General features: G+C 52.4%; 1 non-coding gene and 7 pseudogenes across 1 annotated transcript; all 8 read left to right on the top strand.

The window, feature by feature from the left end:
• Window positions 1–605: 605 nt before the first annotated feature.
• LOC149198521 (5S ribosomal RNA) lies at window positions 606–724 on the top strand. The gene has a single exon (XR_016254031.1). It is a non-coding gene; the product is annotated as a 5S ribosomal RNA (ribosomal RNA).
• Window positions 725–1454: 730 nt separating this feature from the next.
• On the top strand, window positions 1455–1573 carry LOC149198520 (5S ribosomal RNA; annotated as a pseudogene).
• A 730-nt stretch (window positions 1574–2303) lies between these two features.
• Window positions 2304–2422, top strand: LOC149198519 (5S ribosomal RNA; annotated as a pseudogene).
• A 732-nt stretch (window positions 2423–3154) lies between these two features.
• Window positions 3155–3273, top strand: LOC149198518 (5S ribosomal RNA; annotated as a pseudogene).
• Window positions 3274–3993: 720 nt separating this feature from the next.
• On the top strand, window positions 3994–4112 carry LOC149198517 (5S ribosomal RNA; annotated as a pseudogene).
• A 4958-nt stretch (window positions 4113–9070) lies between these two features.
• Window positions 9071–9189, top strand: LOC149198516 (5S ribosomal RNA; annotated as a pseudogene).
• Window positions 9190–9903: 714 nt separating this feature from the next.
• Window positions 9904–10022, top strand: LOC149198515 (5S ribosomal RNA; annotated as a pseudogene).
• Window positions 10023–10752: 730 nt separating this feature from the next.
• Window positions 10753–10871, top strand: LOC149198514 (5S ribosomal RNA; annotated as a pseudogene).
• Window positions 10872–13973: the final 3102 nt, after the last annotated feature.

Raw genomic sequence — 13973 nt, 5'->3', positions numbered from 1 at the left:
AAGTCCTCCAATGTGCGGGAGAAGGGGTAACAGGGACGGTGACAAATTACTGTGCAACAAGGAGGTCGCCCGAGCATTAAGGGGGGAGGGGGAGCACCACTGAGGGAAATAGAGGACTGCTCCGAGGGAAACTCAGGAAGATTGCACAGATTCATCACCCTAGTCGGAAGTCATGAGCGGGATCGCAGCGCATTGCAGCAGTGGGTCATGAATCTAGGACCATTCATGTCATTGTAGCGAAGATGACGCGGGGGAGAGTAGGTAAGAGGTTTACTAAATCGTATTTGCTTTTTGTGGGAATTCGAATTTGGGAAGAACTGCGGATCGCGCACGGAAAGGTAGCGCGAGCTCCACGCAGTGCCGTCGGTGGTCAAGGAACTTATGCCTTTTTCTCCCCTCTCTCTCTCCTTTCCTTCCCCTCCCCCCTTCGTCCTTCGCCTGGTTCGCTGGCTCCCCGTGGGCCGGGGCGCGCCGCCAAGTCGGGGAAGAGGGCGAGCTCCCACGCCGCGGTGAATGGCGTCGGACAGAGGGCCATGGGTGGATGCCATGCCCTGCGCGTGGCTCGGCGATCTCCCTTGAAGAGGGGGAGGGGGCGAGATCTTTGCGGGTGCGATGATACCAGCGTTAATGCACCGGATCCCATCAGAACTCCGCAGTTAACCACGCTTGGGCTAGAGTAGTACTGGGATAGGAGACCTCCCGGGAAGTCCCAGTGTTGCACCCTCCCCCCTTTTTGTTCGGCGTGGCGGAGCTAGTGGAAGTGATCCTTGCGGGTACGATCGCGCCGGCGTTCGTGCGGAACTCCGCGGTTAGGCGCGCTTGACGATTTTATTGGGTCACGTTGCGTGTTCGTCTCGTTTTGTGACGCGGGGCTTCCTATATATTGATGCGCAATGGAATCCCGCGAATGAGGAGGTCACTCGAGCATTAAGGGGCGAGGGGGAGCACCACTAAGGGAAACAGAGGACTACTCCGAGGGAAACTCGGGAACAGGGCATGGATTCATCACCCTAGTCGGAAGTCACGAGCGGGATCGCAGCGCATTGCGGCAGTGGGTGATGAATTTAGGATTGTTCGCGTCACTGTAGCAAAGATGATGCGGGGGAGAGTAGGTAAGAGGTTTATTAAATCGTATCTGCTTTTTGTGGGAATTTGAATTTGGGAAGAACCGCGGATCGCACACGGAAAGGCAGCGCAAGCTCCGCGCAGTGTCGGCGGTGGTCACGGAGCTTACGCCTTTTTCTCCCCTCTCTCTCCTTTCCTTCCCCTCCCCCCTTCGTTCTTCCCCTGGTTCGCTGGCTCCCTACGGGGCGGGGCGCGCCGCCAAGTCGGGGAAGAGGGCGAGCTCCCGCATTGCGGCGAACGACGTCGGACAGAGGGCCATGGGTTGGCGCCATGCCCTGCGCATGGCTCGGCGGTCTCCCTTGAAGAGGGGGAGGGGGCGAGATCTTTACGGGAGTGATCATACCAGTGTTAATGTACCGGATCCCATCAGAACTCTGTAGTTAAGCGCGCTTGGGCTAGAGTAGTACTGGGATTGGTGACCTCCCGGGGAGTCCCAATGTTGCACCCTCCCCCTTTTTGTGCGGAGCGGCGGAGCCAGTGGAAGTGATCCTTGCAGGTGCGATTACGCCGGCGTCAGTGCGGAACTCCGCGGTTAGGCGCGCTTGACAGTTTTATTAGGTCGTGTCGCGTGTTCGTCTCATTTTGCGACGCAGGGCTGCCTATATATTGATGCGCAATAGAATCCCGCGAATGAGGAGGAGCCCGAGCATTAAGGGGGGAGGGGGAGAACCACTGAGGGAAACAAAGGACTGCTCCGAGGGAAACTCAGGAACAGTGCACAGATTCATCACCCTAGTCGGAAGTCACGAGGGTGATCGCATCACATTGCGGCAGTGGGTGATGAATCTAGGACCGTTCGTGTCACTGTAGCGAAGATGACACGGGGGAGAGTAGGTAAGAGGTTTATTAAATCGTATATACTTTTTGTGGGAATACGAATTTGGGAAGAACCGCGGATCGCGCACGGAAAGGAAGCGCGAGCTTCACGTAGCACCGTCGGTGGTTGCGGAACTTACACCTTTTTCTCCCCTCTCTCTCTCCTTTCCTTCCCTTCCCCCCTTTGTTCTTCCCCTAGTTCGCTAGCTCCCCGTGGGGCGGGGCGTGCCGCCAAGTCGGGGAAGAGGGCGAGCTCCCATGCCACGGCGAACGGCGTTGGACGGAGGGCCATGGGTGGCCGCCATGCCCTGCGCGTGGTTCGGCGGTCTCCCTTGAAGAGGGGGAGGGGGCGAGATCTTTGCGGGTGCGATCATACCAGAATTAATGCACCGGATCCCATCAGAACTTCGCAGTTAAGCGCGCTTGGGCTAGAGTAGTACTGGAATGGGTGACCTCCCGAGAAGTCCTAGTGTTGCACCCTCCCCCCTTTTTGTGTCGCACGGCGGAGCCAGTGGAAGTGATCCTCGCGGGTGCGATCGCGCCAGCGTCAGTGCGAAACTCCGCGGTTAGGCGCGCTTGACAGTTTTATTGGGTTGCGTCTCATGTTCATCTCGTTTTGCGATGTGGGGCTGCCTATGTATTGATGCTCAATGGAATCCCGCGAATGAGGAGGTCACCCGAGCATTAAGGGGGGAGGGGGAGCACCACTGAGGGAAACAGAGGACTGCTCCAAGGGAAACTCGGGAACAGGGCACGGATTCATCACCCTAGTCAGAAGTCACGAGCGGGATCGCAACGCATTACGGTAATGGGTGATGAGTCTAGGACCGTTCGCGTCAATGTAGCGAAGATGACATGGGGGAGAGTAGGTAAGAGGTTTATTAAATCGTATCTGCTTTTTGTGTGAATTCGAATTTGGGAAGAACCGCGGATCGTGCACGGAAAGGCAGTGTGAGCTCCACGCAGCGCCGTCGTTGGTCGCGGAACTTACGCCTTTTTCTCCCCTCTCTCTCTCCTCTCCTTCCCTTCCCCCCTTCGTTCTTCCCCTGGTTCGCTGGCTCCCCGCTGGGCGGGGCACGCCGCCAAGTCGGGGAAGAGGGCGAGCTCCCGTGCCGCGGCGAATAGCGTCGGACGGACGGCCATGGGTGGGCGCCATGCCCTGCGCGTGGCTCGGTTGTCTCCCTTGAAGAGGAGGAGGGGGCGAGATCTTTGCGGGTGCGATCATACCAGCGCTAATGTACCGGTTCCCATTAGAACTCTGCAGTTAAGCGCACTTGCGCTAGAGTAGTACTGGGATGGGTGACCTCCCGGGAAGTCCCAGTGTTGCACCTTATCCCCTTTTTGTGCGGCGCAGCAGAGCCAGTGGAAGTGATCCTCGCGGGTGCAATCGCACCAGCGTCAGTGCAGAACTCCGCGGTTAGGCGCGCTTGACGGTTTTATTGGGTCGCGTCGCGTGTTCGTCTCGTTTTGCAATGTGGGGCTGCCTATATATTGATTTGTAATGGAATCCCGCGAATGAGGAGGTCGCCCGAGCATTAAGTGGGAAGGGGGAGCACCACTGAGGGAAACAGAGGACTGCTCTGAGGGAAACTCGGGAACAGGGCATGGATTCATCACCCTAGTCGGAAGTCACGAGCGGGATCGCAGCGCATTGCGGCAGTGGGTGATGAATCTAGGACCGTTCGGGTCACTGTAGCAAAGATGATGCGGGGGAGAGTAGGTGAGAGGTTTATTAAATCGTATCTGCTTCATTTGGGAATAACCGCGGATCGCGCATGGAAAGGCAGCGCAAGCTCCATGCAGCGACGTTGGTGGTCGCGGAACTTACGTCTTTTTCTCCCCTCTCTCTCTCTCCTTTCCTTCCCTTCCCCCCTTCGTTATTCCCCTAGTTTGCGGGCTCCCCACAAGGCGGGGTGAGCCGCCAAGTCGGGGAAGAGGGCAAGCTCCCGCGCCGTGGTGAATGACGACGGACGGAGGGCCATTGGTGGGCGCCATGCCCTACGCGTGGCTCGGCGGTCTCCCTTGAAGAGGGGGAGAGGGCGAGATCTTTCCAGGTGCGATCATACCAGCATTAATGTACCGGATCCCATCAGAACTCCACAGTTAAGCGTGCTTGGGCTAGAGTAGTACTGGGATGGGTGACCTCCCGGGGAGTCCCAGTGTTACACCCTCCACCTTTTTGTGCGGCGCGGCGGAGCCAGTGGAAGTGATCCTTGCGGGTGCGATTGCGCCGGCATCAGTGCGGAACTCCGCGGTTAGGCGCGCTTGATGATTTTATTGGGTTGCGTCATGTGTTCGTCTCGTTTTGCGACGCGGTGCTACCTATATATTGATGCGCAATGGAATCCCGCGAATGAGGAGGTCACCCGAGCATTAAGTGGGGAGGGGGAGCACCACTGAGTGAAACAGAGGACTGCTCCGAGATAAACTCGGGAACAGGGCACAAATTCGTCACCCTAGTCGGAAGTCAATAGCAGGATCGCAGCGCATTGCGGCAGTGGGTGATGAATCTAGCACCCTTCGTGTAAGGCCTTCGTGAGCAAAGTGCAATGGGCACCGGTGATTCGTGCACGAGAGCGGGCGCACGGGCGGGCGCGCGGACAAAATGTACGACGGGTGCGACACTTGTGCAGAGGAAATGCGACATAAAGTGCGACGTTAGAAAAACACTTATGCGACTAAGTGTTGAGGTAAACGCACGTATATATACGATGTAAAGAAAGGAAGCAAGCCAACTTGGGAATGATGACAAGTGGGCGTGCGTTGAAGACTTGTGGGGTCGGCCATGGGGCTGCACACCCCCTTAAAACTCACGCAGAGTTGGGTATAAGTAAGTGAGCATGGAGGCTCATTTCAACAAGAGACATTCGCTCATACATCTACGCAAGGAAGATAAGAAGAGTGCGCAGTTTGGTGAAGGAAATGTGCATATCTCATGCACATTAGACTTGGAGATTGCGCAGACTTGTATCTTGGTTGGTGGTTGGAAAAGCGTGCCATGTGTTGGGTGAATTCTAAAATACAGTTTTGTGCAGGACTTGGTAAAGTGATTTAGTGGCTCGGGTGAGCACTATCCTTTATGCAAGAGGTGTACATGTATTATAAAAGGCAGGTTGCCTATCTATTGTAATATTTGGTTAAGTGTGAGACTTGGTTCGGCCAAGACACACTTGTGTTGTAAATATGATATTCTTAATAATATTGTCGGGTAGACTCACATTACGAGGAGTTGCCCCTCCCCTTTATACTTGTTGCAATTGTTGATCTCGGTTTAATTGCATGATGATAATGAATGAGTATGGACTTGATTAAGTATAAAGGATAATTTATTTTACTTAGTTGAGAAACACAAGCTAAGTATGTTAATGTGAAAGTAGGCGTAGTCCACGAATGTTAGTATTGGTGAAAAGAACGCGTTCGGTGGTGCCGGACCTCGCTATAAGCGGTTGGAAGAATACCGCAGGTGTAGGGGCGTGACAGTTGGTATCAGAGCTCGGTTGGAGCTGGTGGTGAGCAAGGTTTTCTCGTGAAGGTTTGAAGTTGATGACAGGTGACATTGAGACTTGAACAAGGTTCAGGTGTTGAAGCATTTGAAGGTAGTTTCAAGACTCGGTTTGAGCAAGGTTGCTCGTGACAGTGTAAGCGGGTTTAGCAGAGGTGAAGCTTAGTGCTTGGACCAAGCTGAACGATGAGGCATGGCAAGTTTGGGAGAAGGTGAAGGGAAGCTCTTGCTTACCTTATACAGGTTGAAGAGGTTGAAGGAAGAGAATCCCTGGATTCGAGAGGAACTTGCAGTCTTGGAAAAGAATGTTGAAGATGAGCTTCTTCAACTTGGATGGAAAATGGAGCAAGGTGAAGTTGCAGATTGTGCCAACAAGGAAGAGGAAGCCGTGATAGTTGAAGATGTTGCAGACATGACCATGATGGAGGATGAACTTGAGGATGATCAAGTTGGACCAGGATCGTGCAGTTTGCGGACATGGATGAATGAGGAAGAGCCTCATGATGATGAAGTAAGTATTGATACTTGTGTTTCATTTGGGCATTTGGTAGATGCAGGGAGAGGCAAAGCCAGTTTTCCTATGCTGGTGAGGATCTTACCATGGATGACTAGGATGAGACCTTGTATGGAGAAGCAAGGATTGTCGATTGTTGCAGGACTTGTTGGGGCTGCTTGTGACCTTGTGGTAGAAGGTACAAGGACCCGTGACAAGGGAGGAACATGATGATCATTGCGGATGAATGGGTCATGCTTTAGCCACTTTGGCTAAGTGCCCGGCATGACTCATGGGCATATTGAAGGGCACACATTTGATGATGCTTGGGTGGACTTCTCATGGCCGAGACCAAGAGATAGTCTTGGTGGACACTTTGGTGGAGAAGCTATGATGAAGAGACTCATGATAATGATGATATGGTTGGGTGACCGAGTTCACTAAACTGAAGATTGAAGACTTGGATGAGGATGACCGATTGTTGTGATGGGTCTACTTGGTTGGACTACATGGGAAACTTAGTCATGGACATCAGGTTGGAGGCATGGAGCATGGCAGTCTTATGTAGGGACATCGTGTGGGAGCACTTGTAGAGGTGTCAATGGACATCTGATGAGGAGTGCCAAGGCAAGGATGTTGTGCAGATGGATTTGCTAGTGTGACATGGAGACTTATTACTTATGAGCTTATGGAGAGGTTGTGCACTCTTGTACAACAAGGCCATGGACTTGGATAGATTTGTGAGCTGATTATGGAGCACTTCTACTACATGGAGATGTTGGTTGTAGATGACTTATGGAGCTCATGATGACATGAGATTGTTGTGACTTTTAGGGACTTCATATATGGTGGACTTAGAGGATTTGATGCATTGAGGAGCTGAGGTTAGGTGACTTTGATGCAGTATGGGATGCATACTTTCAAAGTACATGTATGGGCATGGCTTGGAAGCGTGACTTGATGTGGAGGATCGATATGAGACACTTTGGAGTGATGGAGTTACAATGATGATGATGATGATGCCTAGGTGGCTGCACTTGGGCATGGGTTGCGCCGAGACTCAACTACTTTTGGCACATGGACAAGTGAGACAAGTGCATACTTGTTTCTATGGCAGTCTTGAGGGATGGCACATTGTAAATATGATGAAGAGGTGCTTCATGGACCTAGATGTGGCACATCGAGAGTCGGGTTGAGGAGATGATCTCTTCACATGGAGAAGACACACATGATGATGTTGGATAGATGTGGCTGATTTCTTGTAGCACATTGACACCAAACATCATGGACAACATGTTGCAGATGAGGTGGACGGAGTTCCATGGACCTGAACATGGATTATGGAGATAGATTCTTGATGAGTCAAGGATGTGGCAGATGTTTGAGAAACGAATGATGATGGCATGAGGATGTTCACTCTCATGGTTTGAGCATGGCAGTTGGACTGGCCATCTGACTAGTTCAAACATGGGGACGCGTAGTGTACAGAGATGTGTTGGAATTATGTTGGAGTATCATGGCAGCAGTTCACATGAGGACACATGATGAAGACAAGAGGTTAGTAATCATGGATCGAGATGACATCTGATGGAGAGCATACCTTGGTATGGTGAGCTTGGTGGCAGTTGGTCACTAAGTCGAAGCATGATGGAGATGAGGTTCTACATATGTTGCAGGGATGTTTGCCTTATGTGGAGGAATTGACATCATGGATATTGATGATCTTGGTGGATGGCTACCGAGATGGTATGCTGTCGAGGACGACAATGATTTCAGGTGGAGGAGGATGTAAGCCCTTTGTGAGCAAAGTGCGATGGGCACCGACGATTCGTGCACGAGAGCGGGCGTGCGGGTGGGCGCACGGGCGCGCGGACAAAATGTGTGACGGGTGCGACACTTGTGCGGAGGAAATGCGACATAAAGTGCGATGTTAGAAAAACACTTATGCGACTAAGTGTTGAGCTAAACGCACGTATATATGCGATGTAAAGAAAGGAAGCAAGCCGACTTGGGAATGAAGACAAGTGGGCGTGCGTTGAAGACTTGTGGGGTCGGCCATGGGGCTGCACACCCCCTTAAAACTCACGCAGAGTTGGGTATAATTAAGTGAGCATGGAGGCTCATTTCAACAAGAGACATTCGCTCATACATCTACGCAAGGAAGACAAGAAGAGTGCGCAGTTTGGTGAAGGAAATGCACATATCTCATGTGCATTAGACTTGGAGATTGCGCAGACTTGTATCTTGGTTGGTGGTTGGCAAAGCGTGCCATGTGTTGGGTGAATTTTGAAATATGGTTTTGTGCAGGACTTAGTAAAGTGAATTAGTGGCTCGGGTGAGCATTATCCTTTATGCAAGAGGTGTACATGTATTATAAAAGGCAGGTTTCCTATCTATTGTGATATTTGGTTAAGTGTGAGACTTGGTTTGGCCAAGACACACTTGTGTTGTAAATCTGATATTCTTAATAATATTGTCAGGTAGACTCACCTTACGGGGAGTTTCCCCTCCCCTTTATACTTGTTGCAATTGATGATCTCGGTTTAATTGCATGATGATAATGAATCAGTATGGGCTTCATTAAGTATAAAGGATAATTGCTTTTACTTAGTTGCGAAACACAAGCTAAGTATGTTAATGTGAAAGTAGGCGTAGTCCACGAATGTTAGTATTGGTGAAAAGAACGCGTTTGGTGGTGCCGCACCTCGCTATAAGCGGTTGGAAGACTACCGCAGGTGTAGGGGCGTGATAGTTCGCGTCACTGTAGCGAAGATGACGTGGGGGAGAGTAGGTAAGAGGTTTATTAAATCGTATCTGCTTTTTGTGGGAATTCAAATTTGGGAATAACCGCGGATCGCGCATGGAAAGGCAGCGCGAGCTCCACGCAGCGCCGTCGGTGGTCGCGGAACTTATGCCTTTTTCTCCCCTCCCTTTCTCCTTCCCTTCCCTTCCCCCCTTTGTTCTTCCCCTGGTCGCTGGCTCCCAGCAGGGCGGGGTGCGCCACCAACTCGGGGAAGAGCGCGAGCTCCCGCGCTGCCGTGAACGGCGTCGGACAGAGGGCCATGCGTGGGCACCATGCCCTGTGCGTGGCTCGGCGGTCTCCCTTGAAGAGGGGGAGGGGGCGAGATCTTTGCGGGTGCGATCATACCAACGTTAATGCACCGGATACCATCAAAACTCCGCAGTTAAGCGCGCTTGGGCTAGAGTAGTACTGGAATGGTTGACCTCCCAGGAAGTCGCAGTGTTGCACCCTCCCCCCTTTTTGTGCGGCACGAATGAGCCAATGGAAGTGATCCTCGAGGGTGCGATCGCGCCGGCATTAGTGCAGAACTCCGCGGTTAGGCGCGCTTGACAGTTTTATTGGGTCGCGTCGCGTGTTCATCTCGTTTTGTGACGCGGGGCTGCTTATGTATTGATGCGCAATGGAATCCCGCGAATGAGGAGGTCGCCCGAGCATTAAGGGGGGAGGGGGAGCACCACTGAGGGAAACAGGGGACTGCTCCGAGGGAAACTCGGTAACAGGGCACGGATTCGTCACCCTAGTCGGAAGTCACGAGCGGGATCGCAGTGCATTGCAGCAGTGGGTGATGAATCACTATAGCGAAGATGACGCGAGGGAGAGTAGGTAAGAGGTTTATTAAATCGTATCTGCGTTTTGTGGGAATTCGAATTTGGGAAGAACCACGGATCGCGTACAGAAAGGTAGCGTTAGCTCCGCGCAGCGCCCTCGGTGGTTGCGGAACTTATGCCTTTTTCTCCCCTCTCTCTCCTCTCCTTCCCTTCCCCCCTTCGTTCTTCCCCTGGTTCACTGGCTCCCTGCTGGGCGGGGCGCACCGCCAAGTCGGGGAAGAGGGCGAGCTCTTGCGCCGCGGAGAACGGCGTCGGACGGAGGGCCATGGGTGGGCGCCATGCCCTGCGCGTGGCTTGGCGGTCTCCCTTGAAGAGGGGGAGGGGGCGAGATCTTTGCGGGTGTGATCATACCAACGTTAATGCACCAGATCCCATCAGAACTCCGCAGTTAAGCGTGCTTGGGCTAGAGTAGTACTGGGATGGGTGACCTCCCGGGAAGTCTTAGTGTTGCACCCTCGCCCCTTTTTGTGTGGCGCGGTGGATCTAGTGGATGTGATCCTCGCGGGTGCGATCAGGCCGGCGTCAGTGCGGAACTCCGTGGTTAAGCGCGCTTGATGGTTTTATTGGGTCGCGTCACGTGTTCGTCTCATTTTTCAACGCGGGGATGCCTATATATTGATGCGCAATGGAATCCCGTGAATGAGGAGGTCGCCCGAGCATTAAGGGGGGAGGGGGAGCACCACTGAGGGAAACAGAGAACTGCTCCGAGGGAAACTCCGGAACATGGCACAGATTCATCACCCTAGTCGGAAGTCATGAGCGGGATCGCAGTGCATTACGGCAGTGGGTGATGAATCTAGGACCGTTCGTGTCACTGTAGTGAAGATGATGCGGGGGAGAGTAGGTAAGAGGTTTATTAAATCATATCTGATTTTTGTGGGAATTCGAATTTGGGAAGAACCGCGGATCGCGCACGAAAAGGTAGCGCGAGCTTCGCGCAGCGCCCTCGGTGGTCGTGGAACTTACGCCTTTTTCTCCCCTCTCTCTCTCCTTTCCTTCCCTTCCCCCCTTCATTCTTCCCCTAGTTCGCTGGCTCCCCGCGGGGCGGGGTGCACCGCCAAGTCGGGGAATAGTGAGCTCCCGCGCCGCAGCGAACGACGTCGGACGGAGGGCCATGGGTGGGCGCCATGCCCTGCGCGTGGCTCAGCAGTCTCCCTTGAAGAGAGGGAGGGGGCGAGATCTGTGCGGGTGCGATGATACCAACGTCAATGCACCGGATCCTATCAGAACTCTGCAGTTAAGCGCGCTTGGGCTAGAGTAGTATTGGGATGGTTGACCTCCTGGGAAGTTCCAGTGTTGCACCCTCCCCCCTTTTTGTGCAGCGTGGCGGAGCCTGTGGAAGTGATTGTCGCGGGTGCGATCGCGCCAGCGTCAGTGCGAAACTTCGCGGTTAGGTGCGCTTGACGGTTTTATTGAGTTGCGTCGCGTGTTCGTCTTGTTTTGCGATGCAGGGCTGCCTATATATTGATGCACAATGCAATCCCGCGAATGAGGAGGTTGCGCAAGCATTAAGGGGGAAGGGGGAGCACCACTGAGGGAAACATAGGACTGCTCCGAGGGAAACTCGAGAACAGGGCACGGATTCATCACCCTAGTCGGAAGTTACAAGCGGGATCGCAGTGCATTGCGGCAGTGGGTGATGAATCTAGGACCGTTCGCGTCACTGTAGTGAAGATGACGCAGGGGAGAGTAGGTAATAGGTTTATTAAATCGTATCTGCGTTTTGTGGGAATTCGAATCTGGGAAGAACCATGGATCGTGCACGGTAAGGCAGCGCGAGCTCCACACAGCGCCGTGTGTGGTCGCGGAACTTACGCCTTTTTCTCCCCTCTCTCTCCTTTCCTTCCCCTCCCCCCTTCATTCTTCCCCTGGTTCGCTGGCTCCCCATGGGGTGGGGCGCGCCGCCAAGTCGGGGAAGAGGGCAAGCTCCCGAGCCACGGCGAACAACGTTGGATGGAGGGCCATGGGTGTAACGCCTTGCGGTTGCATAACCAGGCGCCCGCGCTCCGCACTTGGAAAAAATGACTAAGGCAAGAAGTGCGAGTGTCCGACGGTGAGGCACGGTTGTAATAACGCGTGCGGGCAAGTGGGCGCTCACATATTTATAGGCCGAGTTAGGCAGCTCACCACACAAGCCGACCAAGAAGTGTATCAAACGATGGGCAAGCCAGTGGTGCAAGCGTTTGGAGACACAATGGTTGGGGCGCACATTATAACATTTCGAGATTCGGCCGAGAGGGAAGTCGCCACCGTGCGAGCGTATAAACTCTTGGGTGATGATGGCATTTGGAGCAATCGCACTTCGCATCATCTCCTCGCATAAGAGGTAGTGCGAAGGTGCACTTAGAGCCGCAACAAAGAAGTGTGGATGCGCCCACCGAGTCGGGAAAGGCAAGGCACGCCGTGCAACGCAGTTGGGGCGCGGGTGGAGGGCATAGTGAGGCGCCCGCCCGCCAAACTTGGTACACGGTCTCAGTTGTAGAGGGGCGCGTGTGTGCATTGGTGCGCCCGCCCGTTTGGGAATAAGATCGTGCGTTGTTGTATTGTATTTTGGTGAAGTGTTGTGGTGTGACCACCGTGCGCTCTTGCACGGGCGGGCACCCAACTTCGTTTATGAACGCCGGTGGAGCTTTACTCCCGGTCATTGTAACATTTTCTCATATATAATAAAAGAAGACATTCTATTGCATATTGTTGATGTTATATTGCTGTTCTATGTATTATTAATGGATTCCGCACATTAATAATGTAATTCATGCTTATTATGAATTGTTGAAGGCGTAGTTCGTAAAGTAAATCTAACAATGGGAAAAGTTGGTTACTTAGGCGGTGCCGCACCCGGCCAATTTAAGGAAAAAAGAATTGGGGGCGTGACAGGCGGTATCAGAGCCGATTCAGGGTTGAAGAAGCTTGACGAAAAGCTAATACCAACCTTTACAGTTGGTATCAGAGCAGGTTCACAGGGAGTGAAGCCGTTGCTTGATGATGAACGCAGAGAACAGACATGTATGCAGGGAAAAGTTATGGAGAAATCATGGATGAACAATCTGGTTTTCGTGGACTTGATGGTTCATGGCAAGGCCATTCAAGCTCTGGTGGACATGGGAGCCACTCATAACTTCATGATGACACGGTTGGAAAAAGAGGTTGGACTGATGATCTTCCCATCGAATGTGGAAGTCAAGACAGTGAACTCTAGAGCTAAGGTGGCGGGTTTGGTACACGAAGTACATGTGCAGATAAAAGACTGGAAGGGTCAGTTGGACTTCACAGTGATGGAGATGAACGACTTTGATATGATAGTCGGATAGAATTTCTTGAAGGGCAACAAGGCTATTGTTGTCCCCTTCTATGATGAGGTGGTGCTGGTTGGACAGTCACAAACTTGGACTTTGCCCACTCATAGGCAACGGGGGGAAGTCAGGGTGTAGCATGTTTCGGCACTGAGTTTGGAGAAGGCTATGAAGGAATCAAATATGGATACATATGCGGTGATGTTCAAGGGAGTCGAAGGTGATGGAGTGGGGATGCATGTTCCAGCCGAGATTTCCGAGGTGCTGACCAAATATGCAGATTTGATGCCTGATGAGCTACCAAAGAAACTTCCACCAAGGCGTGCAGTGGACCATAGCATTGAGCTTGAGCCAGGAAAGCAACCCCGGGCTAAAGCACCTTATCGGTTGTCAAGACCTGAGTTGGAGGAGTTGAAACGACAGTTAAATGAGTTAACTGATGTAGGTTTCATCAGACCTTCAAGGTCCCCTTATGGAGCTCTGGTATTATTCCAGCGGAAGAAGGATTCGAATGAGCTACGGATGTGCTGTGATTACCGTGCATTGAACAAGCAGACGGTAAGGAACAGGTATCCTTTGCCATTGGCTGCTGATTGCTTTGACAAGATTGCGAAAGCCCAAGTGTTTTCCAAACTGGACTTGAGGCATGGGTATTATCAGGTGCGGATAGCTGAAGGAGACGAGAAGAAGACCGCGATAGTAACAAGGTATGGTAGCTTTGAGTTCCTTGTTATGCCATTCAGGTTGTGTAATGCTCCTGCTACGTTTTGCACTTTAATGAATGATGTCCTACGACCATACTTGGATTCGTTCTTAGTAGTGTACCTGGACGATATAATGGTGTTCAGTGACAACATGGAGGATCATAAGAAGCACTTGGCGATGGTGTTCGAGGCACTGAGAGTAAATCAGTTGTTCTTGAAGAAGTCTAAGTGTGTGTTCACTCAGACCGAGATTCTGTTCCTTGGACATATTGTTGGTCAAGGGTACATACTGATGGAGCCGAGCAGAGTGAAGGCGATTGAGGACTAGGTAGAACCGAAGAATGTCCATGCGATGAGGGTGTTCTTGGGCATGACCAACTACCAACGGATGTTTGTAGAGGGGTACTCCA

Source organism: Pinus tabuliformis, chromosome 2_1 (genome assembly GCF_031772625.1).
Source record: "Pinus tabuliformis cultivar Carrire ecotype Pingquan chromosome 2_1, CPIR1, whole genome shotgun sequence".
NCBI classification, from domain to species: domain Eukaryota; kingdom Viridiplantae; phylum Streptophyta; class Pinopsida; order Pinales; family Pinaceae; genus Pinus; species Pinus tabuliformis.
Note: the sequence above shows the minus strand (reverse complement) of the source record. Positions and strands in the feature narration are given on the sequence as shown.